At 40.2% G+C, this 27,994-nt stretch overlaps 1 protein-coding gene across 1 annotated transcript in view; it reads left to right on the forward strand.

Moving 5' to 3' along the window:
• The first annotated feature begins 1,656 nt into the window (after nucleotides 1–1,656).
• Nucleotides 1,657–27,994, forward strand: part of GHR (growth hormone receptor) — a 315,260-nt gene continuing 288,922 nt past the window's right edge. Inside the window, exons 1-2 of the mRNA XM_054555527.2 lie at nucleotides 1,657–1,910; nucleotides 23,350–23,889. The gene's annotated coding sequence lies outside the window, so the exon portion shown is untranslated. The remainder of the gene's footprint in view (nucleotides 1,911–23,349; nucleotides 23,890–27,994) is intronic.

The raw sequence follows: 27,994 nt of genomic DNA on the forward strand, positions 1-27,994 counted from the left end.
GGCATCTCCAACCCTCCAGGTGCTACCATTTTCCCCAGTGCCAGCTGTGGAAGCTGCTTGTGGTATGCTTCGTCCAGCCACAGCCTCACAAAAAGCTGGCACCCGTGCTGACATTCCTGGCTGTGAGCAGTGGCCAGACCCCATACTTTCTAACACACCCTTCACCACTCTGTGCCTGGCTTGCCCTTGGCAGGTGCAGGGTCCAGGCCAGTAGCACGAGCTGAATGCAGCCTGCCAGGACGAGTAGGCCCTGCAGGCCTGAGCAAAACTAGGGCAAAGGCGCCACTGGCCACAGAGGTTTCTGACTGGCAAAGCGACACCCGAAGCATTCTGTAACACATGGATTTTGGTATTTGCAAGGGGTCTTGGAACCAATGCTTTTTAAATACCAAAAGATGACTGTGTATTGGCATACAATTTATAATATATGTATGATAACTAATAATAACAATAGCTTAAACAAAATAGAGTATTATTTTTCTTGCACATGAAAATGTCTGGAGTAGGCAATCGAAAGCTGATACAGTATCAGCATGGTATTAGGAAACCCTATCCCTTCTATTTTATGCCTTTCTAGCCTTAGCCTGAAATCTTTTGTTCAGAGGTAGTTTATTGGTTATCTGTGTATATGTAAGCCTATGAGGATCTGTCTGTATGTGCTCTCTCTCACTCTCTTCCTCTCTCTCTCTTTCCCTCTCTCTCTCTCTCTGTCACACACACGCACATACACACACACACGAGTATGGTGTAGTAATGTAACAGTGAAAGCACAAAAATAATTAATACAACTAACTCCATTTTTGTTTAAGGGGTCTTTACCAATCTCTGCACATAGACTAGGATAATTTTAGAGCACCGGGGTAATATGCAAAAACAGTAAATGTGTAGTTTTAAAAACTAAGTCTGGGATTAAAGGAGAAGTACATAAACCCATAAAAACTGATATGCTATTCAGCATCTTTTTTACTGAGAGGTTCCAGTCACACATGCACACACACACTTTTAAAATTTTAATCAGATACATATTTAATGATCTACCATTTGATCACCTCCTTTCTAGAATCAGTGTTCCTTTGACCCCAAGATACCTGCAGGTATTGCCTCTTTTAATAATCACAGCACTTGTATGAAGTATACATTATTATTTCCATTTTGAGAATAAAACAACCTCTAGCATCACTTTTTGGGTAAGTTTTTATTGAAGGATGACATACATAGAGAAATGTGAGCAAATGTTTATAATTCAATTTGTTCTTACATGCCTTTTAGCCATCATCTAGATCTGGATTTAGAACATCTTCAGCATCCCAGTAGCTTCATTTATGCCCTCTCATAGTCAATAGAGAGGTCTAGCCTACAGATGGAACCTATGAGATCTGGACAAAATCATTAAGGGAGTGTCATCATGGTAGGAGAAAAAAACATTTGAGTGCAGAAGCTCTAGGAGACAATTGATAATAAAGGAGTCTCATGCACGTACTACTTGTGAGCACCATGTTACACACAGAATAGGTTTTATTGGGAAAAATCTCACAAATGGAGACATAGCAGAGCACACATGATCCCCTAAGCTCTCATCTCCACAGGCAGGACTCCAGGAGAAGAACACCACTCCCATAGCACTCTAGTATGTGTAAGAATAGGTAGGAACACTTAGATTCCTAGGTAACCATGGAAACTTCCTCCTTAAAGAAGTGACTCTCCTAGAAGCAGCTGGTATCTGCTAGTTCTTTCAATTAGTTAATTCAGCCTTGCTAAACTACCAAAAGAGAAGAAATAAGCCTCCAGAACCATCTAGATGTCTCTCCTTGCCTAAAGAAGAAGCAGTATTAAGGAGTTTAGAGCAATCAATTATTTCAAATGCTGCTGATAAGTCAAGCGAAAGAACTGAAGATTGGATTTAGTAACAGGTAGGTCATTGACCATGTAGACAAAGCCGGTTTTAATGGAGTGCTGGAGGAAATGCCTTAGTGGAATAAAATTAAGAGCAGTTGAAGAAGAGGAATTGGAAACAGTGACTATAAAGAACACTTGCAAGGAGTTTTGCTGCTAAAGGCAGAGAACAAATGGGTGACTTAGCTGGCAGGGGAAATGAGATCAAGCACAGTTTTTCTTCTTAATATAAAAAATAAAACGTTAAGTCAGCCTGCTTACAGGAATGATGCAGAAGAGAGCAAAAACTGATAGGAGGAGTAAAGGGAGACAGCAATGTCCTGAGTGAGACGACTTGGGATCTTGTGCACAAGAAGGGTGTATGACTTTAGAAAGAATAGAAAGGTTGATCTATCATAACAAGTTTGAAGACAGATTGCATGTGGAAAGATGCTGGAAGGAGGGGTTAGATGTGGTGGTTGTGGTGGTGGTGGAGAGTGGGTCCATGAAAGTTCTTCTCTGATTTCTTCAATCTTCTTAGAGAACTAAGAAGCAAGGTCACCAGCTGAAAGTGAGGATGACAAGAAGGTGTTGGACATTTGAGGGGAGATGAGAGGCATGAAATAATTATATGAAATTATATGCTATTGAAAATAATTGGTAAGCCATTCTCAGTGGGCTCACACTAGGAGTATAGTAGCATTTGTCAGAAAATTAAACAGCTAAAATCCTAAGCATTATTCACCCAGAAAAAATATGGGCATGCCTGAACTCATTACTCCCACATAGCCCAAACCTGACAGTTTTCTTCTGTAACTTAACATTTAAGATGTTGAGTTACAACATGTTTGCTATGTTTGCCTTTCATTACAATATTTCACGTTGACTATTGAGAACTATAAGCCAATTTCCTTTTAGACTCTTGACATTTTGCTATTAGTTACTGTTTAACAAGAGCCATATCAGCTGTGCAGCACCTCCAGGGAAAGGCTGGATAAGTGTGTCTCCAGCAAGATAGAAGAAAAGCTACTTGTTAGCTTGTGTCTTCTATTTCCTTTTGTTAATTCTTTGTTTCAACTAGGATGAAAAATCTAGACCTCTTTGCTTCATTTTGGTGACTGTATTAAAAGGAGACCATCTAAATCAACTGAGATAGCTCAGTGTTCCCTTACAGGCACATTTATCAAGTTAAAATCTGGGTCATCTCCCCTCATGCAGAAGACAAAAGGAAATTATATTTTCAGGTCTGTCTTGATGCGTCCATTAAAAAAAAGGAGTAATTTTTTTTTCTGTTCGTTAAAAACATGAAAGAGCCTCTATTCCAGCTGTCACTGGAACAAAATAGGAAAGACAGACTGAGCTTTTCGGATTTATTTCATTTTGATCATTCAATATGTTTTCAATAAGATGCTAGATTTGGTTTTAAAATAAATATGAAAAATGTAATGGCAGATCCATCAGGCAAAAGGTTTGGCTTGAATTCGCAGTGGATGATAACATAGGAATACCAGATGTGGAGGGAATACATGAGAAGAAGAGCAATTTTATAAGCTAAAAAGTAGTGGGCTCAGCATTTTTTAGGACTCTTAGTGCTTTGACTATTCTTCTTTTAATAATAAGTAGAGGATGAGTAGATTATTCAGCAGTAACCTATTACAGCCAAAAATTCCAGAAAACCCATATAAGGCTTCTTGTAGTCTACAATTATGCGAATGCATGCATAAAACTAAAGAGAACTCTGAGGAAGAAATGATATGATTGTGCCCCAGTGCCTCCTGGCTTATACAATAATACTCGGCCCATGTTGCATCAATTTGCTAATATAAACATGATATTGACTACATTTTATATGGTAATTATATATCTTCAAGAGGAAGATAAATTTGAGATGCCAATGATTTAAAGAGGAAAAACAATTTATATCATACTATACATAGGAGACTTTCCATCTGGAGCATTCACTGATTTTTGAACAGTTTGAAGTGACTACTGAAAGATCCAAATGAACTTTATCTCCGATATAACTTGATAGAGTTATCAGACTAGAAACTTTAGAAAGAGTGCAAGTGAAGAAATGCACATATCAGAGAACTATCACCCCCAAAACTATTTCTTGAATTAGAATTTTTAATAGGAAACACTAATTAAAACCTTGTAGGATATTTGGCTTTTTCAAACCTTTGTATAAATTCCATTGCATATATATGCATAAAATATATATAATACATGTATAATTTCTAGTGATTTATTACTTTTAGATGATAATATCTGTTTTAAGATTTATTCATGGCATTAAACTTAAATACACTTTCCAAAGGAGCCCAGGACATTCATCCCGTCATGAAACTTATAAGATTTTTATTTTCTTGCCATATATGCTCTATTTTAATGTAGAGAGAGAAATAGAAACTTAAAGTTTCAGAAGACTTGGCACACTCAAAAGCATACATGGAGGCTTGTATCCTACATTGCATATAATTACTATGTTTCCAAATTATGTTTTGGTAGGAGCTTATCCAGATTAGCTATAGAGCAAAGGAATGTTGGGGCAGGAAGTAACCCTAGAGAGGGTCAGGGCTCTAGGCCAACTGAACTTGTTTTATGAGTAAAGAAATTCTCCTGGGGAAGTTAAAGGTCATCACCAGTGTTACATTATTGTATAGCATGGTCTCTGTCTTCCGTTGTATAGTATATTTGGGAAAGTTTACCAAGCATATGTAAAGACAGACTTGGGGTCAGTCTAGTCCACATTAAAATCTCTGCTAAACTAATAGCTATGTACCTTTGAGTGTTATTCAGCTTTTCTGAAACCCAGCTCCTATATCTTAAATCAAAGATAATAAATAGCATAACACATAGAGTTGTAATGAGAATTAGTGGAGGTAATCATTGTAATAGGTCATAGCACATATAAAATACATAATAACACAGGAAATGTATAAATCTAGTATGCTAAAATTCCCAGTGGTATTGTAATAGAGAATAAAATAGTCTTCTATAAATAGCTTAACAATTAAATTTGAGTGGAGTTTTATGAAAAAATTCTTCAGACTCTTTATATTCATGAGTTTCATTAGTTGCAGACAGTTTAATATTTAATATGAGGCACTTAGGTACTCTACGTGTCTATGCAAAACCAAACCACTATGAAGGAGCTCTATGCAGATGAAACAGTGGGTGATCCTATGCACCTATTTGCAATGCAAATGAACATGATATATATTCATATATACCTGACTGAAAAAACTTGAAGTAAACTGGCCCTCTTGATTTATCCTTTTTCATTAATTGAATCTGGTAATACTAAAATCAGAACTTAACATCTTCAATGAATAGATTATCATTTTAAATACAGACAAAATATAAGAAAAACACTATATTGTACTCTTATTTGTTTGAATTTAGTCAATCTAGATGTTCAAACTCTGCATGTAAGAATTCTGAACCTGAACATCAAAGATTTTTGCAAAGGACACCCAGCGAGATGCCAACCAAGAGTTATGACCAACTGGCACCAAAACAACTCTTTTTGGCTGATAGGCAAATTGTACTTGGATCAGGGAGAAAGCCAAAGCACTGAAGATTCTCTCACAGCATTCTAAACAGCAAATAGTTTTATTCTTCAGAAAAGGGGCTCCTTCCTCAAAGCCTCCTTGTAAACAAATAACCCAAAACATATACAGACAGCAATGGCTGTTACTGGAGCAAGTTTTTAAACAATATTTAAAAGTTCTTCAGGCTGGGCGCAGTGGCTCATGCCAGTAATCCCGGCACTTTGGGAGGCCAAGGTAGGTGCATCACTTGAGGTCAGGAGTTCAAGACCAGCCTCGTCAACATGGTGAAACTCCATCTCTACTAAAAATACCAAAATTAGCCATGCATGGTGGCACATGCCTGTAATCCCAGCTACTCGAGAGGCTGAGGCAAGAGAATTGCATGAACCCAGGAGGTGGAGGTTGTAGTGAGCTGAGATCGCACCACTGTACTCTAGCCCAGGCAAGAAAGCAAGACTCCATCTCAAAAAAAAAAAAAAAAAAATTCTTCAAAAAGGGGCTTAAAAGTTTTAAAGAACTATTACTGCTATTGCACATTGGGATCCATTTAATTTATTGTATCATTTCAAGTCCTTTGAGAAAGAGATGTCAAAATGAATTAAATGTTTGAAGGATTTATGGGAGAAAACACCTGTGCAGGATATAGGAGAGAGAAGCAGGGGAGCCTTCATACCAAACTGCAGGTTTAGCATCTGTCTAAGGAAGAAGGAAGAAAGGATGATTGTGTACAAGGAGACTCAGACTATAATGAAGCTCTGAGAGTATCTCAATGAGATCAAGAGGGAGCACTAGAGCAAAGATTCATCTGTAGAGGAGTCCAGTGTCAGGCAGAAATGGCCCAGCTCTAGTAGCCAGTTGTTGGCTGGATGCAGCCTGCAAGAAACTGTGGCCTTGGCAAAAACATTATGAATCCAACATATTTTTGAATTGTTGTCCACTGGAGACTGTCAGCCAACCCCAGTACTTGCAGGAAGTTCTCTCGAAGGGATATGGGAGCAGTGCATCTTCATAGCTACCATAGTTGCCTCCCTAAAACACCACCCCCAAGGATTCTCTAATCAGGCTACTCAGAAAGACAAGAGAGTTAAGAACAATTAAAACAGTTATATGCAGCTTTCCATATATAGCATTATATACAATACATTATAGGCAATAGTTAGGGCTCTGATGTTAATTTCCAGTTCCTATGAAATAAATTAGTAAAACCTTTGGTCCGGCATGGCTTAAAAGATTATAATTGCTTCAGCTGTGGTACAGCTCAGGTTTCTTTCTTAGCCATTTGTGGTCCAGGTTTCCTTCATGTGAGTTTCATGCAGTTATAGGCTGAAATGGATTTTCCATTGAATAATTGACCATATTACTAATACTACTAGAGAAATGATCAGTTCAACTGCGTAAAGTTCTTATCTCATAAACATTTCCATAACTATTTTCATAGTCTATTCATATAACTTTTCATACACTATTTCAATAACTTTGTGACTCCTTTATTTTGTAAAACTTAAAGATTATTCTTTGTTCTTTCTTGACAATTATTATTATGTGGGAATGGTGACTTCCCATATAAGATCTTGTGAAGTTCATGACTATTTTTCTTCTAATAATAAGTGGAGGATGAGTAGGTCATTCAACAGTAATCTATTATAGTCAAAAATTCCAGAAAACCCATACAAGGTTTCCTGTAGTCTACAGCTATGAGAATGTATGCATAAAACTAAAGAGTACTTTGAGGAGGAAATATGATTGTGTCATATGATGAGAATGATGACTTCCCATATAAGAGCCTGTGAAGTTCTCCTGTTACTTACTGAGGTGCTTCTGTTGTTCTGCACACAGAGAAGTGTAGAGCATTCAAGAAGAAACGTTATTATGTCTTCTTTGAAGTTCGCTAGGGAGCAATAATTCTAGTATTTCCTCGGTAAATTCTGTATCTAGATGAATCAACAAAGTACAGGCTGTCTCTTGAGCTAAACTTTTTACCGTGATGGTATAATCTAACCTTAACCCAGAATGTGCCAAGAATTTTGACAACTCCTCCACAGGAAAGAATGCATTCTGTTACAAGATTCCTCCCTGACTTACGCTGAGGTAATTCTCTGCCAAGCAAGCACAGAAATCAGGTGCCAGCCCTTATGAGAAATGAAAGAAATTAATCTATAATGGGAGTTGGAATAGTGACCGGCTTTATTCCACTTTGTATCCTTCCTTTCCCCAAAGTATGTGAATCAACTGGGTCTATGTGAACCTGAGAGAAGCCTTGTGAGGATTTTTAACACAACTACCATTCTCTCAGACTCATTTTTGCTTTAACCATATTAGGACATACCAAGAAAGTTGGATTAATAACAATGCCAAATTTTAATGTAAATAATTCCTATTGAAAAAAAGACTTTTAATGCTTTGCTTTGTGTGTTAATGAAAGTTATCTTTCAGTCTCAGATTGCTTCAAGGGTTTATCACAGTTCTTGGACTACACAGCTTGGTCACATTTCCTTATGCAGAGGAGAGGCGGAGAAAATGTCTAAAGCAGGCAGCCAGTTGCCTCTTTTAGTTTTTTCTTTTTGCAATACTCTCAATGACCTGTTTCTTAAACTAAACCAGAAGTATTACTTTCATCTTTATACAAATCATTGCTTTTTAAAATATTAAAAAGTTGTCCTTATCACTAAAAAATCTAATAAAACTAATATAAAGAGTGAATTTATAAAGTTTTACATACTCATTGGGAAAAAAGTCAAACATTACAACAAAGTGTGTAAGAAAAAAGAGAGAGAGTGAATATTCATCTTTTTCCACTTCCCTCTTCTCCCATTTCCACCCTGTTGGGGTAACTGGATCTTTTGCCATACATTTTTATGAAAGTTCATTCGTATTTTAGTTATTTTTCTGCAACTATTTTTCTTTAACAACATATCACTGACAGCCAACTATATTAGTGAATACTTGTCAATCTCATTCTTTTAAAAGTAGTATAACATTCTGTTGTATGAACTTTTAATTTAAGTGATCTGTATTAAGGAGCATTTTAATTGTCACCAATTTTCCTCTATTACCGTTAAAACCGGAAGAAATATCTTTTTCCCTATGTCTTTGCACTTGGGTAAATGTTACTGTAGGATAATCCCAGCAGTGAAATTGATGGATCAAAGGGTAGACAGAATTTAAATTTTAATATATATTGCCAAATTGCCTTTTTAAAATGTTACTAACCATACATTTCCATAATCATATGTACGTTTATCTTTCCCCATGCACTTGTCATCACTGGGCGTTATCAATCTTTTTGATGTGTTGCATTTCCCAATTGTAAATTGCTGAAATCATTAATACCTTCAGGATATATTTTTAAAGACGGAAATGTGGTTTCACCTGCTTAAGCATTCTAAGGTTCAGCAATATTTTGATGCATATTTTATAAACCAAAAACTAAGAGGTAGAAAAAATGACTCCACTAAGCAGACGATGCCATCAGCTGCTAGGAGTAGTTTGCTATTGGGTGGTCCCCAAACTGGTAGGAATTCAAACAGTTAGTGGTGGTGATTGCAAAGTTACTTTCAATGTTACATTCTTTTCAACACTTCAAGATTGGGTTTGCTGAAGTGAAAATAGCACAGGCTTTGAAGTCATTTAGAACTAAGATCAAATTCCTGCTCTCATTCTTAATGGGTGAACTCTCTGAGCCTTAGTTTCCTCAAATGAAGAGTAGTTGTGCTCTGTCCTATCTCACAACAGAGTTAAATATAAAAACAGCTATGAGGAACAAATAGACAAATGTGCCATATAAAAATTAAATATTCATAAAAACAATGTACCATTTTAAAAAGTCAAAAGACAACAAACGTGGGACCATTTTAAAATTTGCTTCCTTCATAATAAACGTACACTTCTGAAAGTGGAATTCCTGTATAAAAGGATACACGCATTTAAGTTTATAAATGTGCCAAACTGTTCTGAAAATAAGTTTTACCTGTCTATATTCTCAATTGACATTGAATAAAAATACCAAGTGTTGGTAAGAATGTAAGCAATGAAAGTTTTCATACACTGCTGGCAGAAGCACAAATTCATACAACCACTTTTGAACATCGTTTGGCTACATATATATATATATATGTACTCAAGAAAAATGTGGATGAACAGTCTCTAAAAGACATACAACAGAATGTCCATAGGAAAACTATTTGTAATAACCAAAAATTGAAATCTACCCAAATACCCATAGATAGTAGTATTTTGCTATCAAGTTGTTGCTGTCTTCTGCATATATGTTTCTTACATATTTCACATTGTATTACTTTTCTTTTAGCTTTATTTTCAATAATGAGCATCAGATTGCCCAAAAAATGAAATTCAACTTTTTAAACAAGGATTTGATAAGTTCTTAATACACTGAATTCTATACCGGGCTCCTCAATTGAAAACCCAGCCTGAACCTCTTTTCCAAGCTGCTCTTAGACCAATATCTGCCGACTTCCAGCCCTGTTCCCACTAAAGAAATGTACAGGGGTCTCAAGGAGATCGTACTGTAAATACCGCCCACTGGCTCATGCTAGAGAATTCCCGAGCTGTCTTTCCTCCGGCTATGTCCCCATTCACCAGACAAGGAAACTTTGGATGAATGAGATGTGCCTGGCCATGGGCTGTGGTTCCTCTTCAGACCATTCTTTGTGATATCTCAGACTTTGGAGATCCTAGCTAAAGTGTGCTAGAGTTCCAAGGTGGTGGAGGGAGAGGTTGGCTAGAGCTTGGACATGTATGCTCCTATACACACATATATAGGAGACCCTTGCTGAGCACAGTGGGAGCCAAGAGTGGGGAAAGTGGCAATGATTGGGGACTAAGAATCAAACTGGGGACCAGATATCCCTGAATGACTACCTTCTGGTGCAAAATTCTGAGAGGTCTGAGAAATCTAAATTCAAACCTGTCCTTTCAGGTCATTGTGAAGGTATATTTCTCAAGGTAAGAGGATAGAACACATTGTAGCCAACAATTCGTTAGACTGACAATACTTTAAAATATTAATATTTAGACTTATGGATTTACACTATGCGGGCTTCATTTGTCCTCTGGCTGTGGCTCCCACAAATGTTAGAAGTGGGCCTACATGTGACGGTAGTAAAATGCAATAGACTTTCCTTATGTCTTTCCCTGCTACCACTACCATTAGTCTGGTTCCTAGATATTGAAAGATAATTTTAAAGTTTTTGCCAAAGACAGATGCTTGTAGGGTGGTGGCCTGAAAACACAAATTGAGCAAGATGGTAGCAGGGCTACATGGAGAGGTATGGAGTTGTTCACAGAATGCTCTTGTTTCACTGGACTATATCAATCTCGTTGTGTGACTTGGTCTAGTTGATTTTCTTCTCCAAGCCACTTTCTTACTAATAAAGAAAGGATAATCACACTTTTTCACAGGACTACTGTGAAAAAAACCTTACATAATTTATGCGATTTGTGCTTGGAATATTGCATAGTGTTAAAAAAATATGGTAAACACATTTTATGAAGCAAATACAATTTGGATAATCTGATTTATTTTTGTCTACAACAGCTGAAACCTATTTTACTTAGCTTTTAAATTCTTTTATAGAGGTATCACTGTTTTTTATGTGGCTAGACATCTCAGCCTTACACCTGGTTCAGAAAGTGCTCCAGAGGGCCAGTGGCTGGGAGAAAAGTGCTATTACCTTACTAGTCATCTTGTTCCTCAATATAGCCCTTACCCTACCTAAGGAGTTTTTCCAGCTGAAATTCTCCAGTAGTTCATACCCTCACTTGACCTTTTCTAGCTTCACTGGGTAGACATTGGGTAGGCAGAGCTGGGATTTTTTCAAGCTCAAAAGGGTTCAGTGTTATTTCTCTTGGGCATCCATGATGCCCTCAGTCAAGTCTGATTAGCAAGTTACATTGAGAGTTTATTTAGTAATTGGAAAGGATCTGTGTGCTTTTTATGAAGGAAAGCTGTTATGAGAAACTTTCTCATACCTGGTCAGATTACTTTCTCATTTATATCCTTTTTTTTTTTTGCTTTTATATTTTCACTTCTTTTAAAAATTAAGAAGATAGAGGTAAAGAAAAAAATCCTACAGTATGTGAAGATAGGAAGTAGGAAAGGATTGAAATGGAAAATGAAAGAAGGGATAGACATCCCTTTATCACATTGAGGTGCCTGAATTCACTTCCTGGGAGTGTAGGCTGAATAAGTAGCACAGGTTGTTTGGAACTGGGATCCCACCACATCTAACAGACTCCAGGGCTTCTGCCATTTCCATTACTCTATGGCACCTAGCTGAAAGCTTATGGTCTTCCTCTATCTTGTGGTGACCACAATGGAATTGAATTTGATACCGGGAACAGCAATTTATGAAGGAGTTTGATAAACTGGAGCACACACCAAGGAGGTAGCCCAGGATGGTGTAGGGTCAGCAAGTCTCATTGACTTCTCATGTCAATGAGAAGTAGTGAAAACACCTGTGTGTGTTTGGTCTGGAGAAGAGGTAACTGGCAGTATGACATGTAAGTGTGTCTCATGAAACAAACAAATTTAAATTTCTAATTTTTTCCCTATGAGAGATAGAATCAGGTACAAATAATAGAATAGCAAATTCGTAGTAACATATTTTTAACAAATAATGCAGTCATGCTGCCCAGTGAGGGAATTAGTGGGTTACTCATCAGTACAATTATTCAGAAAGCAGAAATCATCTCAATGTTTCTAATTGTTTCATCATCTTTGATAGATGATTGTCTATCAGATTGGTTTTTTAAACAGGTTTCTGCATTTGGTGAGAAGGTAAAGAAAATAATGTCAATTTTTTAAAATCTCCACGCTTAAATTATTTAAAGGGGAATGTTTATTCATGAGTCTCTTTTGAGACCTGTTTTATTTTGTTCCTCTCTACCAGGTGGCTGTATCTAATCTGGCATATCCCTGGCCTGGAACTTTCCTGTGGCTGAATCCACTAAAGAGCATAAAGGAGATCAGTTTTATTTATTCCTTTGAGTTTTTATAAACTCTGAATTGAAATACCTATTTTTTGAAATTCATAAAATAAATGGTAATTTTTGTTCATTTGTTTTTGCTTTTTTTATTATACTTTAAGTTCTAAGGTACATGTGCACAACGTGCAGGTTTGTTACGTAGGTATACATGTGTCATGTTGGTTTGCTGCACCTATTAACTCGTCATTTACATTAGGTATTTCTCCTAATGTTATCCCTCCCCCATGCCCTCACCCCATGACAGGCCCCAATGTGTGATGTTCCCCACCCTGTGTCCAAGTGTTCTCATTGTCCAATTCCCACCTATGAGTGAGAACATGTGGTGTTTGGTTTTCTGCCATTGCTATAGTTTGCTCAGAATGGTTTCCAGCTTCATCCATATTCCTTCAAAGGACATGAACTCGTCCATTTTTATGGCTGCATAGTATTCCGTGTTGTATATGTGCCACATTTTCTTAATCCAGTCTATCATTGATGGACATTTGGATTGGTTCCAAGTCTTTCCTATTGTGAATAGTGCCCCAATAAACATACGTGTGCATGTGTCTTCATAGCAGCATGATTTATAATCCTTTGGGTATATACTCAGTAATGGGATGGCTGGGTCAAATGGTATTTCTAGTTCTAGATCCTTGAGGAATCACCACACTGTCTTCCACAACAGTTGAACTAGTTTACACTCCCACCAACAGTATAAAAGTGTTCCTATTTCTCTATATCCTCTCCAGCATCTGTTGTTTCCTGACTTTTTAATGATCGCCATTCTAACTGGTGTGAGATGGTATCTCATTGTGGTTTTGATTTGCATTTCTCTGATAACCAGTGGTGATGAGCATTTTTTCATGTGTCCGTTCGCTGCATAAATGTCTTCTTTTGAAAAGTGTCTGTTCTTATACTTTGCCCACTTTTTGATGGGGTTGTTTGATTTTTTCTTGTAAGTTTGTTTAAGTTCTTTGTAGATTCTGGATATTAGCCCTTTGTCAGATGGGTAGATTGCAAAATATTTCTCCCATTCATGTAGGTTGCCTGTTAACTCTGATGGTAGTTTCTTTTGCTGTGCAGAAACTCTTTAGTTTAATTAGATCCCATTTGCTAATTTTGGCTTTTGTTGCCATTGCTTTTGGTGTTTTAGTCATGAAGTCCTTGCCCATGCCTATGTCCTGAATGGTATTGCCTAGGTTTTCTTCTAGGGTTTTTATGGTTTTAGGTCTAACATTTAACTCTTTAATCCATCTTGAATTAATTTTTGTATAAGGTGTAAGAAAGGGATCCAGTCTCCGCTTTCTACATATGGCTAGCCAGTTTTCCCAGCACCATATATTAAATAGGGAATCCTTTCCCCATTTCTTGTTTTTGTCAGGTGTGTCAAAGATCAGATGGTTGTAGATGTGTGGTATTATTTCTGAGGGCTCTGTTCTGTTCCATTGGTCTATATACCTGTTTTGGTACCAGTACCATGCTGGTTTGGTTACTGTAGCCTTGTAGTATAGTTTGAAGTCAGGGTCAGGTCATGTGATGCCTCTAGCTTTGTTCTTTTGGCTTAGGATTGACTTGGCGATGTGGGCTCTTTTTTGGTTCCATATGAACTTTAAAGTACTTTTTTCCAATTCTATGAAGAAAGTCATTGGTAGCTTGATGGGGATGGCATTGAATCTATAAATTACCTTGGACAGTATGGCCATTTTCACGATATTGATTCTTCCTATCCATGGGCATGGAATGTTCTTCCATTTGTTTGTGTCCTCTTTTATTTCATTGAGCAGTGGTTTGTAGTTCTCCTTGAAGAGGTCCTTCACATCCCTTGTAAGTTGGATTCCTAGGTGTTTTATTCTCTTTGCAGTAATTGTGAATGGGAGTTCACTCATGATTTGGCTCTCTGTTTGTCTGTTATTGGTACGTAGGAATGCCTGTGAGTTTTGCACATTGATTTTTTATCCTGAGGCTTTGCTGAAGTTGCTTATCAGCTTAAGGAGATTTTGGGCTGAGACAATGGGGTTTTCTAAATATACAATCATGTCACCTGCAAACAAGGACAATTTGACTTCCTCATTTCCTAACTGAATACCCTTTATTTCTTTCTCTTGCCTGATTGCCCTGGCCAGAACTTCCAACGCTATGTTGAATAGGAGTGGTGAGAGAGGGCATCCTTGTCTTGTGCCAGTTTTCAAAGGGAATGCTTCCAGTTTTTGCCCATTCTTTATGATGTTGGCTGTGGGCTTGTCACAAATAGCTCTTATTATTTTGAGATACATTTCATCAATACCTAGTTTATTGAGAGTTTTTAGCATGAAGCGCTGTTGAATTTTGTCGAAGGCCTATTCTGCATCTATTGAGATAATCATGTGGTTTTTGTCATTGGTTCTGTTCATATGCTGGATTACGTTTATTGATTTGCGTATGTTGAACCAGCCTTGCATCCCAGGGATGAAGCCAACTTGATCTTTGTGGATAAGCTTTTTGATGTGCTGCTGCATTCAGTTTGCCAGTATTTTATTGAGGATTTTTGCATCAATGTTCATCAGGGAGACTGATCTAAAATTCTCTTTTTTTGTTGTGTCTCTGCTGAGATTTGGTATCAGGATGATGCTGGCTTCATAAAATGAGTTAGGGAGGATTCCCTCTTTTTCTATTGATTGGAATAGTTTCAGAAGGAGTGGTACCAGCTCCTCCTTGTACCTCTGGTAGAATTCGGCTGTGAATCTGTCTGGTCCTGGACTTTTTTTGTTGTTGGCCTATTAATTGTTGCCTCCATTTCAGAGCCTGTTATTGGTTTATTCAGGGATTCAACTTCTTCCCGGTTTAGTCTTGGGAGGGAGTATGTGCACAGGAATTTATGCATTTCTTCTAGATTTTCTAGTGTATTTGCATAGAGGAGTTAATAGTATTCTCTGATGTTAGTTTATTTCTGTGGGTATCAGTGTTGATGTCCCCTTTATCATTTTTTATTGTGTCTATTTGATTCTTCTCTCTTTTCTTCTTTATTATTCTTGCTAGCAGTCTATCAATTTTGTTGATCTTTTCAAAAGAACCAGCTCCTGGATTCATTGATTTTTTTAAGAGTTTTTTGTGTCTCTATCTCCTTCACAGATCCTGTGTGATCTTAGTTATTTCTTGCCTTCTGCTAGCTTTTAAATTTGTTTGCTCTTGCTTCTCTAGTTCTTTTAATTGTGATGTTAGGGTATTGATTTTAGATCTTTCCTGCTTTGTCTTGTGGGCATTCAGTGCTTTAAATTTCCCTGTACACACTGCTTTAAATGTGTCCCAGAGATTCTTGTACATTGCGTCTTTGTTCTCATTGATTTCAAAGAACATCTTTATTTCTGCCTTCATTTTGTTATTTACCCAGTAGTCATTCAGGGGCAGGTTGTCCAGTTCCCAGGTAGTTGTGCAGTTTTGACTGAGTTTCTTAATCCTGAGTTCTAATTTGATTGCTCTGTGGCCTGAGAGGCAGTTTGTTGCGATTTTTGTTCTTTTACATTCGCTGACAAGTGCTTTACTTCCAACTATGTAGTCAATTTTGGACTAAGTGTGATGTGGTGCTGAGAAGAATGTATATTCTGTTGATTTGGGGTGGAGAGTTCTGTAGATGTCTATTAGGTCTGCTTGGTACAGAGCTGAGTTCAATTCCTGGACATTCTTGTTAACCTTCTGTCTTGTTGATCTGTCTAATATTGACCGTGGGATGTTAAAGTCTCTCATTATTATTGTGTGGGTGTCTAAGTCTCTTTGTAGGTCTCTAAGGACTTGCTTTATGAATCTAGGTGCTCCTGTATTGGGTGCATATATATTTAGGATAGTTAACTCTTCTTGTTGAATTGATCCCTTTACCATTATGTAATGGCCTTCTTTGTCCCTTTTGATCTTTGTTTGTTTAAAGTCTGTTTTATCAGAGACTAGGATTGCAACCCTTGCTTTTTTTGTTTTCCATTTGCTTGGCAGATCTTCCTCCATCCCTTTATTTTGAGTCTGTGTGTGTCTCTGCATGTGAGATGGGTCTCCTGAATGCAGCACACTGATGGGTCTTGACTCTTTATCTAATTTGCCAGTCCGTATCTTTTAATTAGGGCATTTTTCCCATTTACATTTAAGGTTAATATTGTCATGTGTGAATTTGATCCTGTCATTGTCATGTTAGCTGGTTATTTTGCCCATTACTTGATGCAGTTCATTTTTTGCATCAATGGTCTTTACAATTTGGCATGTTTTTGTAGTGGCTGGTATCAGTTGTTCCTTTCCATGTTTAGTGCTTCCTTCAGGAGCTCTTGTAAGACAGGCCTGATGGTGGGTAAATCTGTCAGCCTTTGCTTGTCTGTAAAGGATTTTATTTCTCCTTCACTTCTGAAGCTTAGTTTGTCTGGATATGAGATTCTGGGTTGAAAATTCTTTTCCTTAAGAACGTTGAATATTGGCCCCCCTCTCTTCTGGCTTGTAGAGTTTCTGCCAAGAGATCCACTGTTAGTCTGATGGGCTTCCCTTTGTGGGTAACCCTACCTTTCTCTCTGGCTGCCCTTAACATTTTTTCCTTCATTTCAACCTTGGTGAATCTGATGATTATGTGTCTTGGGGTTGCTCTTCTTGAGGATTATCTTTGTGGTGTTCTCTGTATTTCCTGAATTTGAATGTTGGCCTGCCTTGCTAGGTTGGGGAAGTTCTCCTGGATAGCACCCTGAAGAGTGTTTTCCAATTTGGCTCCATTCTCCCCATCACTCTCAGGTACACCAATCAGATGTAGATTTGGTCTTTTCACATAGTCCCATATTTCTTGGATGCTTTGTTCATTTCTTTTTACTCTTTTTTCTCTAAACTTCTCTACTCACTTCATTTCATTCATTTGATCTTCAATCACTGAAACCTTTTCTTCCACTTGATCAAATTGGCTACTGAAACTTATGCATGCATCATGTAGTTCTCATGCGATGGTTTTCAGTGCCAGGAGGTCATTTAAGCTCTTCTCTACACTGTTTATTCTAGTTAGCCATTCGTCTAATCCTTTTTCAAGGTTTTTAGCTTCCTCATGATGGGTTCGAACGTCGTCCTTTAGCTCGAAAAAGTTTGTTATTACTGACCTTCTGAAGCCTACTTCTGTCAACTCATCAAAGTTATTCTCCTTCCAGCTTTGTACTGTTGCTGGCGAGGAGCTGCAATCCTTTGGAGGAGAAGAGGCACTCTGGTTTTTAGAATTTTCAGCTTTTCTGCTCTGGTTTCTCCCCATCTTTGTGGTTTTATCTATGTTTGGTCTTTGATGTTGGTGACTACAGATGGGGTTTTTGTGTGGATGTGCTTTTTGTTGATGTTGATGCTATTCCTTTCTGTTTGTTATTCTTCTACCAGTCAGGTCCCTCAGCTGCAGGTCTGTTGGAATTTGCTGGAGATCCACTCCAGACACTGTTTGCCTGGGTATCACCAGCAGAGGCTGCAGAACAGCAAATATTGCTGCCTGATCCTTCCTCTGGAAGCTTTGTCTCAGAGGGGCACCTGGCTGTATGAGGTGTCAGTCGGCCCCTACTGGGAGGTGTCTCCCAGTTAGGCTACACGGAGGTCAGGGACCCACTTGAGGAGGCAGTCTGTCCATTCTCAGAGCTCAAACACCATGCTGGGAGAACCACTGCTCTCTTCAGAGCTGTCAGACAGGGCCGTTTAAGTCTGCAGAAGTTTCTGCTGCCTTTTGTTCAGCTATGCCCTGCCCCCAGAGTTGGAGTCTACAGAGGCAAGCAGGCCTCATTGAGCTGCAGTGGGCTCCACACAGTTCAAGCTTCCCAGCCACTTTCTTTACCTACTTAAGCCTCAGCAATGGCTGACTTCCCTCCCCCAGCCAGGCTGCCATCTCTAGTTTGATGTCGGACTGCTGCACTAGCAGTGAGCATGGCTCCATGGGTGTGGGACCTGCTGAGCCAGGTACAGGAGGGAACTTCCTGGTCTGCTGGTTGTGAAAACTGAGGGAAAAGCACAGTATTTGGGCAGAAGTGTACCATTCCTCCAGGTACAGACTGTCGCGGCTTCCCTTGGCTAAGAAAGGGAAATTCCCCAACCCCTTGCTCTTCCCGGGTGAAGCGACGCCCCACCCTGCTTCAGCTCATTCTCTCTGGGCTGCACCCACTGTCCAACCAGTCCCAATGAGATGAACCAGGTACCTCAGTTGGAAATGCAGAAATCACCTGTCTTCTGCATCAATTACACAGGGAGCTGCAGACGAGAGCTGTTCCTATTTGGCCATCTTAGGTTGTTTTCCAGTAAATGGTAATTTTAAGCTTTCACCTGGCTCTGGGACCTTCTCATAAATTTTGGCTAAGAAGTCCCAGATCATGAAATAGCATTTTCCCTGTTACCTTCCAATATAGGGGGAAAGCAATAAATACTTCCCTAAGTCGTTTTTTTCTCTTCATGATTCCCTTGCCATCCTCACCCAAGGCAGTTGTGGGATGGAACTAGGGGACTAAGGTAAAGAGATTACCCTAGTCAAAGAGCTCTCACAATGTGCTCATAAGCATCACATGCTCAATTCCATGCTATGCTGAGTCCTGGGCAAGGAAGGAATTCTCAGCACTCTTATACCTGCTACCTGACATTCTTGAGCCTCTTACCCTGCTATGGTTGTCTTTAATCAGCACTTCAGTGATTTACTTATTATGTTTATTGTTCATAGTCTCTCCTAACTAGAATGCAAGCCCCATGAGGGCAGCATCTTTGTAGATGTGTCGTATAAATTTTGTTCCCTGATGCATGCTAAGTTTTTAGAACAAAGTCTGTCATAGTGTAGGCTCACCAACATTTGTATAAATGAAAGAACATGGTGAATGGGAATTCAGTGTTAGTTTAAAAAAATTCATTAAAGGGATAATGTTTTATTAGAATCTTATTAATTTTACCAGTAAACATTGTATTATTAGGGAGATATATATATATGTCATATTCATGAGATATATATACAGAGACTTATTTTGAGAAATTTGCTCACGTAATTGTGAAAACTGAAAAGTCAAATATCTACAGGGTAAATTGGTTGCAGATTTAGGGAATAGTTGATATCAGTTTGAGTCCAAAGGCTGCCTGCTGACAGAATTTTCTCTTGTTTGGGATAGGTCAGTTTTTTTCTCTTGATGCCTTCAACTGATCTATTGAGGCCCACCCACATTATGTAGGGCAATATGATTTACTCAAAGTCTAGCAAAATTGACACATAAAATTAACCATCTCAATGTGTCAACTTTGCTAGGGCATGGTACCCAGACATTTGGTCAAATATTATTCAAATAAATTTTGAATTTATCACAAATGTTTGATATCATAATTTGATTTACAAATATCAATCTAATACTTTATTTTACAGCTGAATGATCTCAGAGAGCAAACCCTTCCTTCTATAGGCCAAGAAATGGAGTCATTGTGAGATTAGTAACTAATTTACCCAAAATCACAGAGGACCTACACAGGACCCCAAGGCTCCAGACTAACAATCCTATGTTCTTCAACTACAAATGCTATAAAACAAAACAGCTATAAAATGCTACTTTAAGTGTTTTGGCGTCTTTTGTTTTGTTTTGAGAAGAAGCTTTGGCACTTTATAGTACAACAGAGTGACCAAAGCCATGCTCTAACCTCAGATAACTGTAGATTTAGGAAGTTTATACTGTGGTGTTTTATGGTTTGGGGAGATGGCGATCAATCAGAATTATTTTCTAATTGTTTCTATTGTCTTCAAGGCAGTTTATATTTTTTGCTAAGCCCTACTGGGGATGTATAAAAAAGTGGGGAGGGTGGGCCATAATAAGGTAAAATAGGTTGGACAAGATAAGTTGGCCAATATCTGAGTAAAGACCTCAAGGAACTATAGGAGGAAGCAAATGAATATTTGAGGAAGGGTGTTTAAATCAGAGAGAAAAGCCAGCAAAAAGGCTCCAAGTTAGGAGTCTGCCTGGCCTGCTTAAGAAACAGCAGGGAGGCCGGTGTGCTGGGAGCAGAATGGATGACCCAGTGATGGGGAAATTCATGGGAGATGAGGTGTGGGGCAAAGGTACATAGCTCATGTAGGGTCTCATGGGCCATTTTGAATTTTATTCTGATTTGAATGGGGAACCATTGGAGGGTTTTGAGCTGAGGAATGACATGATATTAGTTTTAAAAGGAATGACTATGTCAACTGAATTTACACTTTGGGTTGTTGTTGGTGTTGGTTGGGGGTTAGGGGTGGGGTTTGTCAAAGCAAGGAGACCAGTTGAGTTGAGAGACTACTGCAGTAATCTGAGAAATTCTGGTGGTTCAGACCAGGTGTCTCTGGACCTCTCCAAGAAATAGACAGAGTTTTGAACGTGGAATGTGATTGGCAGAGAAGAAGTAAGGATGATTTCAAAGGTTTGTGGCCTGGGTAACTGGCAGGAAGTAGTTGCCATCTACTGAGATGGAAATGTCACCCACTGTGATTGGAGTATGTTTAAGGAGAAAGAACCAGTGTTCAGATGTGGACATGTCAAGTTTCCACTTGGAGATACTCCATCCAAATGGAGACACCCAGTTGTTAGCCTGGAGCTCTGTAGAGAGGTCTGGGTTGGAGATATAAATCCAAGAGATACAAGTTTTCATTCAATTTGATTATTTATTGGACACTCTATAAACTCTATAAATACTGGGCACTAACCTAGCATTGCAGGTACAGATATTAAGAATATACAGTTTCTTCCTCAGAAATCTCTTAATTAATGAGAAAAGCAGACATATCAACAAAAACTGCAATATTTAATAAAAGAAGATATAAAGGCCTATAAAGGTGCTGCTACAGGGAGAATTAACTAATTCCACCCTGGGGAATAGTCAGGAAGAGCTTCAGAGAGAAAGTAAACAATTGATTGGAACTTTAAGGTTAAGAAGGATTTCTCTGGGTGGACAAAGTAGGATCTTCCAAGCAGAATGGAAACCATAAGCAAATGCAGTTTCACTCTTCAGAAGGTAAATGTGCTCTGGCATGCCTTAACTTATAACAAATTAATCAACTCAATACCTGCTACATTTTCCCTCACAATTTGGAATATATAAAGAGGCACATACTACTATAGACCAATACCTGGTCATATATGAGACTGAAGGACCTTTATTTATGAGGCTTAAAAATAAAGACTGCCCTTCATGTCAGTTGCAGGTTTATGTCTAGTTCTATAATATTAACCGAGGTGTCTTTTCCTATGTTTTCTGTGCATGATGACTTTTTAAAAATCAAAGACAGAGAAGCAGCCAGAGTGGTCTAGTTTCATGGCACACAGAATGGAGGATATTGCTGAACCCAGATTTTTTTTAAAAAAAGAAGTCAATTCTTACTTTTTTAAGTATGGCCCTGAGCTCATCTCAGAGCATAAACAATAGAATTTAGAATATCTTTTATGACTCCGTCTGGCACCTCCTAAACTAGATCAAGATTCTCTAGCTCAGGGAAGAAGGGCAAAGGATGAGAAGGCACAGAGAGGATATAAACAGAGAGGTTGGTAGTGCCAGGCTCTGAAGAAGGTCCAACTTGGAAGGTCATTTCAGACAGGCGTGGAGTCAGCATTTGAGGCCTGTCTGGTCTCTACTCCTGCCAGGACTACCCTGTCAGCCAGCTTGGCATGTATGGACCACCCAGCAGGAGTTTTTCTTGACTGTGCCCTAATCTTTTACTTTCTCAAGTTTCTCTATATAGGTGCCTCCCCTTTTAAAAGCTCCAGACACAGCCAAGCACCACTATTGCTCCAGCAAAGTATTGAACCCCAGAAATCAATGGTTTGGGGAAGAGTCTTAGGGGAACTAAAAGCCTCCTTATTTTTAGATGTGATAGAACAAGAGCAGTTCAGGATCAATAACCATCCCACCCCATGATAAAACATGCCCCTTCCAGAATCTTTCCTTTTTCGTTCATTCTAGGTGTCTGTCTGGAACAGCTGGGGTATTTGAGCCACAGCTGAGCTTCTGAAAGCATTCTAAGGAACAGTTTTTCACTTATTTGATTCCTTTGAAAATAGGGGTATCTTATGTGATATCTGCTATCCCAGAGTCTTTGGTCCTCTGTTCCTTCTCAAGTCTTGGCTCCCGTGTACTACTTCAAAGCCCTATAGATATTTTATTCTAAAGAAAAGAAACTTGGTTCCTTTAAGCTGTTGTTTAAACATTTCTCTCTGGGTATAAACTTGGGTTTGTGTCTGGGAGCTCTGTTAAAAAAAAAAAAAAAAAAGTCTTTAGTAAGCCAAAGCTGTTAGAAGCTTATAAGTAAGTGACATTACAATTGACGGTCAGTAAATAGTGGAAAGATCGGATGACTAGCTACTCCTTCATATCTGAGACAACCTGGAGCTAGACTTTTGTACTCTCCGCTCAGAAAAGCATATAGCGACTCGGGGTTTGATGCTGTACAAAAATGACATGCTTATGCACAACTTTAACTTTCTGCAGCACTTTTACAACTTCTTGTGAATGAAGTAGGCAGGGCTCGCATTTGACAGATGAGCTATGACCAGCGTGAGGCAGAGTTAAAACCCTTTCCCTGGCTCAGGAACTTCAGGCTGTGGCCTGTGTCTGCTCTCCCTGCATCCCTGTCCTCTAGCAGATACCTCTCGGCTAACATGCTGAGCGTCCTTGGTAAATTACTCATTCTCTCTGTCTCCGTCTTCTAACCTCCACAATAAAGCCCTTCGTAGTTTTAACTATCTTTTCACTGTGCCCCAGTGAGCAGGAGTTTGGAACTTGATTGCTGATGGAAAAGCAATATTTGGATGGCTAAACACGCTTTCCAAGGTATCTTGCTGATCTTCCTCTCATTCCTGGAGATAGCTAACCTTTTTGTAAGTGTTTCTTTGAGTCTGTGGACTGCACTTAACGCTCTTGTAGGTCCTGCTTTCATTTGGGAACGGGCAGGCGGAGAGGAAGGAAGTGTATTGCAACTACCAATATTTTCCTCTAGGAGGAGCCGCGCAGCTCAGTTGAGAGTGACACGCACCAACTCCAGTCCCTCGCCGGGAAGACTTCATCCCAGCAACTCAGAATGCTTGGCCCCGGCGGCACTCGGCCTCTCCGCAGCAGTTCTCGAACTGGCCTCCTTGAACGTCCTCTTCCCCTTTGTTTCTGCAGCCTGGATCTGGGGGACGGCAGGCCAGGCCTGGCGTGACCCCTGGTGAACCGTGGCCTCCTTTTCCCACCCCTGCCCTCCCATCCTCCCTTCTCGTTTCACCCCGCCCCCTCTCTCCTCCCCAAGCCTGACAGCCCGCGAGCTGCCAAGCAGGGCGCAGCCATGGGAAGAGGAGGAGGGCTAGGGAGCGGCGGCGGCGGCGGCGGCGGCGGCGGCAGCAGCGGCTGCTACAGTGGCGGTGGCGGCGGCGGCTGCTGCTGAGCCCGGGCGGCGGCGGGGACCCCGGTCTGGGGCCACGCGGGCCGGAGGCCCCGGCACCATTGGCCCCAGCGCAGACGCGAACCCGCGCTCTCTGATCAGAGGCGAAGCTCGGAGGTACTGGAGTGGGGCTCCGGGAGTCTGGCTTTATTTTCCTCCTGTTGTGCCAGGGGGCCTGAGAGTGAACCCTGGGACTCTAGCTGTTTATGAAAATGGGAGGATCTGTCTTATATATTTACACGGATAATTTTTTATTCCGGATGACTTGGCTGTGCTCCCCTCCTCCTTGCGAAGAAGTTGTTTTCTGCTGGTGGGTTGTTGTAACCCAATCGTGTGTGTGTGTGTGTGTGTGTGTGTGTGTGTGTATGTGTGTGTGTGTCTGGAAGCTGGTGGGGGCGGCAGGGAGTTGCGGGCGACAGACGAACCATCCCACTCTGGCGTCTGCTCTGGCCCGCGAGTAGGGTGCGTGGAGGGGTTTACTCCGGAGACAGTTTTGTTAAAGTCATAAAAGTTTTGCTAGTGTGTTTCTGTTTGCCATCATCTGCCTGGCTGAGGCAGGAACTGCCGAGGCTGCTGCTGCTGCGCCGGGAAGGATCCCCGGCAGCGCGACTGGGAGACTGGGGAGGTCGAGCTGTGCGCGTGGACACAGCGCGCAGAGCGCGCGGTCTTTTGCGCGTTTGTGCGGGCCGCAGCCGCACATTGGCACCGATGGAACTGGGGTCAGTAGAGTGACGGCCACCAGTCCGCATGAACTAGGGTAAGTGGAAATTGTGGCGAGCCGACCTCCCCCAGCCTCTGACACACTAGTGGTTGTAAAATCAATCAGGTTTAAAGTTTTGACAGAACTGCCAGAGGCTGCGGGTCAATGGGGTGGCCGCGTGTCTAGGGAGAGGGCGCTGGCGGCGCAGAGGGTGCGGGGCAGGGTCACCCACTTGCGAGTGCGCGGGGAAGTCTATTTGGGGCGAGTGCTTTATATATAGCTCGAGGGGATGCCTGCTGAGACCGAGCTGCGGGGGCTCTCGGTCTGGCGCGGACTGTGTGTCCTGAATGAGTGTACGTGTGCGCTGTGTGTGCGCGCGCGGGTGTGCGCCTGGGGAGGCGTGTCGGCGCCTGAGCCAGTAGGGTGTGCAGGGTGGAAGAGGCCACAGAGGTGCCGCCTGCCTGTTTGTGCCGCCAGGAGACCTTGGAAGGGACAGAGAAAGGTAACGGGAGGCCAAAGTGTTGGGAAGTCAGAGTAGTTTCTGCATAGGATTAAGTATTAAGGGTTTTAAAATAACTAAACGCATTGCCCTGAGTGGCTGAGGACTGAAAGTGAGGGTTTGGGGAGTTCTCAGGAGAACTGCATGGGAGGGCGTTTGGGAGGTCTAAGAGATGTGTAATATGTGTGAGTACAGAACTTCGGAGACAGACACAGGTTGGAGCCATGAATTTGAAATTTTCAGGGTGCTGCTGTCCACAGTCCAGGGACCGGCTGGTTTCAGAGGTGTTCAGGCTCCCTGGTGTGTGTGCCTGGGAAGACACTCATCTTTTCATGCAGACATGGGATATTGTGGCAGGTCAGGCTCTGTTTCCTGAGCAACTGGTGTTCCAGGCTAGTTTCCACCTGAATCACCCTAGAAGTATCTTTTTTCTGATGATAAATGTTGAAACCTTTCCAGAAATTAAAATGCTGGATAGAAACAAAATTGATGCAGCAGACAGGATTGTTGGTTCTATTTATTCAGTGATTGGGAGCTCTTTTTCCTTTTGAGAAAAGCGAAGCTCAGTGTTTCCAGATTAGATTTCAAGGAGTCTTCAGCTATTTACAGCTTCCCTTCAAATGGGCCTTTGGATGGAGCTGGAAGGATGTGTTTTGGCCTAGAGACCTTTGGAAGACATCATGTGTAGCTTAAAGGGGTTGTCCCATCTCTCATCATCTTCTTCCACCCTTATAAACTTTTTGTTTTGTATTAATCTAAGGAAAGTTGGTGTGTCAACATTTAGCTTTTTTTTTTTTATTGGAGTAAATATATCACAGTGAAATTATAGTGATGGTCTCCTGAAGCCCATGGAAAGCCAACACTTAATGGGCAAAGGTGTGAAATGAAAGTCTATAAATGCAATTACAAAGTGACGAGATGAGTGCATTCCTTTTTCAAAATGAACATAACTGTGCTCACAAAAATTTGTTTTAGCCAGGGTTTGGGCCCATGTTTTTTATTATTAGTTTTTAAACAGCAGACTCCACATCATAAACCACTTTAAAATGGATACTAGAGGCCTCCTCTATGCTATCTCTGGCACCTGCTTAAACAGATGTTTACAGTGCTTGGTAACCTATGGGATTGTCATGTTGAGTATCTTGTTAGCTCAGGACGTAATGTTTATAGCATAATATAATAAATGGAGCCACAGTTGCAGCGTGCTTCTTCCAAGTGCATGAAGCAAATCTTGCAGCAGGGAAACAAATCTTGCAGTTGGTCCAGCTTGGCTAGCCTTCTTTGGCTATCTCCTGGTGAGCATTGTTAATGTAAAGATAAATGTGAGTGACGTAGTGAGAAAGTGGGACAGTAGATTGTTTAGCTTAGTGAAAAAAGCATGGATTATGTTTTTTAAATCTGCTAACCTGAACATTACACTTCTCAGGTCGTACCACTGGCAAATTGCACAACTATGGGAATTTGGTTTGCTTTTAAAGAGCAATTTTTAAAAACTATGTCAATAATGAAAATAACTTATATTTCTTAATGTGTTTACATGTGTCCATACAAGCCAATACTTTTTCTTCTTTAAAAAGAACCCTATAATTTCTGTGGTGATTATTTAAATATTATGAGCATTCAAATCACCTAATCACCTTTTCAATCTTCAATTGATAAGAATTGAAGTTTGGTAAGACTGGAGTCATCCCTCAGCCAATTGTGTAAACAAGACAGTACAGAATGTCTTTCTGGAAAGTAATTTTTTTCAACCTGAAACAGATAATATAAATAATATGTCCCATAAAAGAATTACTTAAGATGATAATTACTATAGAGGTAATTATCTGGTGCATGAACCTCTATCTGTGAAAATGGTCTAGTCTATCTCTTCTTGGAAATAATCAGTTGGAAATCTCCCGTTTTCATTGGTCAGTCCATTCTAGGAAAGATTCATTTCTAGAAAGTTCTGTCTTATACTGAATCAACATTTTCTTCCATCCACTTGCCTATCCTTCAGGAGCTGACCACAATGAATCCAGTCTCTTTTCCCCGTGTTTACCATACTTGAAAACAAACATTATGCTCCTTGCTGAATCCCCTTTTGCCTACTCTTGCAGCAGTTTTTCATCCACTATAGGGTTCCACCCTCCTCTGCCTTGAACCAGATGCCCTTGATTGTACATTCTCATTGTATTAGTCTGTTCTCATGCTGCTAATAAAGACATACGTGAGACTGTGTAATTTATAAAGAAAAAGAAGTTTAATGGATTCACAGTTCCACATGGCTGGGGAGGCCTCACAATCATGGCGGAAGGTGAAGGAGGAGCAAAGACATGTCTTACATGACAGTAGGCAAGAAAGCATGTGCAGGGGAACTGCCCTTTATAGAACCATCAGATCTCATTAGACTTATTCACTGTCATGAGAACAACATGAGAAAAACCCATTTCCATGATTTAATTAACTCCTACTGGGTCCCTTCCACCACATGTGGGAATTATGAGAACTACAATTGAAGATGCCATTTGGGTGGAGACAAAGCCAAACCATATCATTCCGCTCCTAGCCCCTCCTAAATCTCATGTTCTCACATTTCAAAACCAATCATGCCTTCCCAACAGTCCCGCAAAGTCTTAACTCATTTCAGCATTAACTCAAAAATCCACAGTCCAAAGTCTCACCTGAACCAAGGCAAGTCCCTTCCACCTGTGAGCCTGTAAAATCAAAAGCAAGTTAGTTACTTTCTAGATACAATGGAGGTACAGGCATTGTGTAAATATGCCCATTCCAAATGGGAGAAATTGGCCAAAACAGAGGGGCTATAGGTGCAAGTCCAAAGTCTAATAGGGCAGTCATTAAACCTTAAAGTTCTGAAATGAACTCGTTTGACTTCATGTCTCACATCCAGGTCACACCAATGCAAAATGTGGGCTCCCATGACCTTGCGCAGCTCTGCCCCTGTGGCTTTGCAGGGTACAGGCCCTCTCCTGGCTGTTTTCATGGCTGGCATTGACTGTGGCTTTTCCAGGCACATGGTGCTA

This window comes from Pongo abelii, chromosome 4, assembly GCF_028885655.2.
Source record: "Pongo abelii isolate AG06213 chromosome 4, NHGRI_mPonAbe1-v2.0_pri, whole genome shotgun sequence".
NCBI classification, from domain to species: Eukaryota; Metazoa; Chordata; class Mammalia; order Primates; family Hominidae; genus Pongo; species Pongo abelii.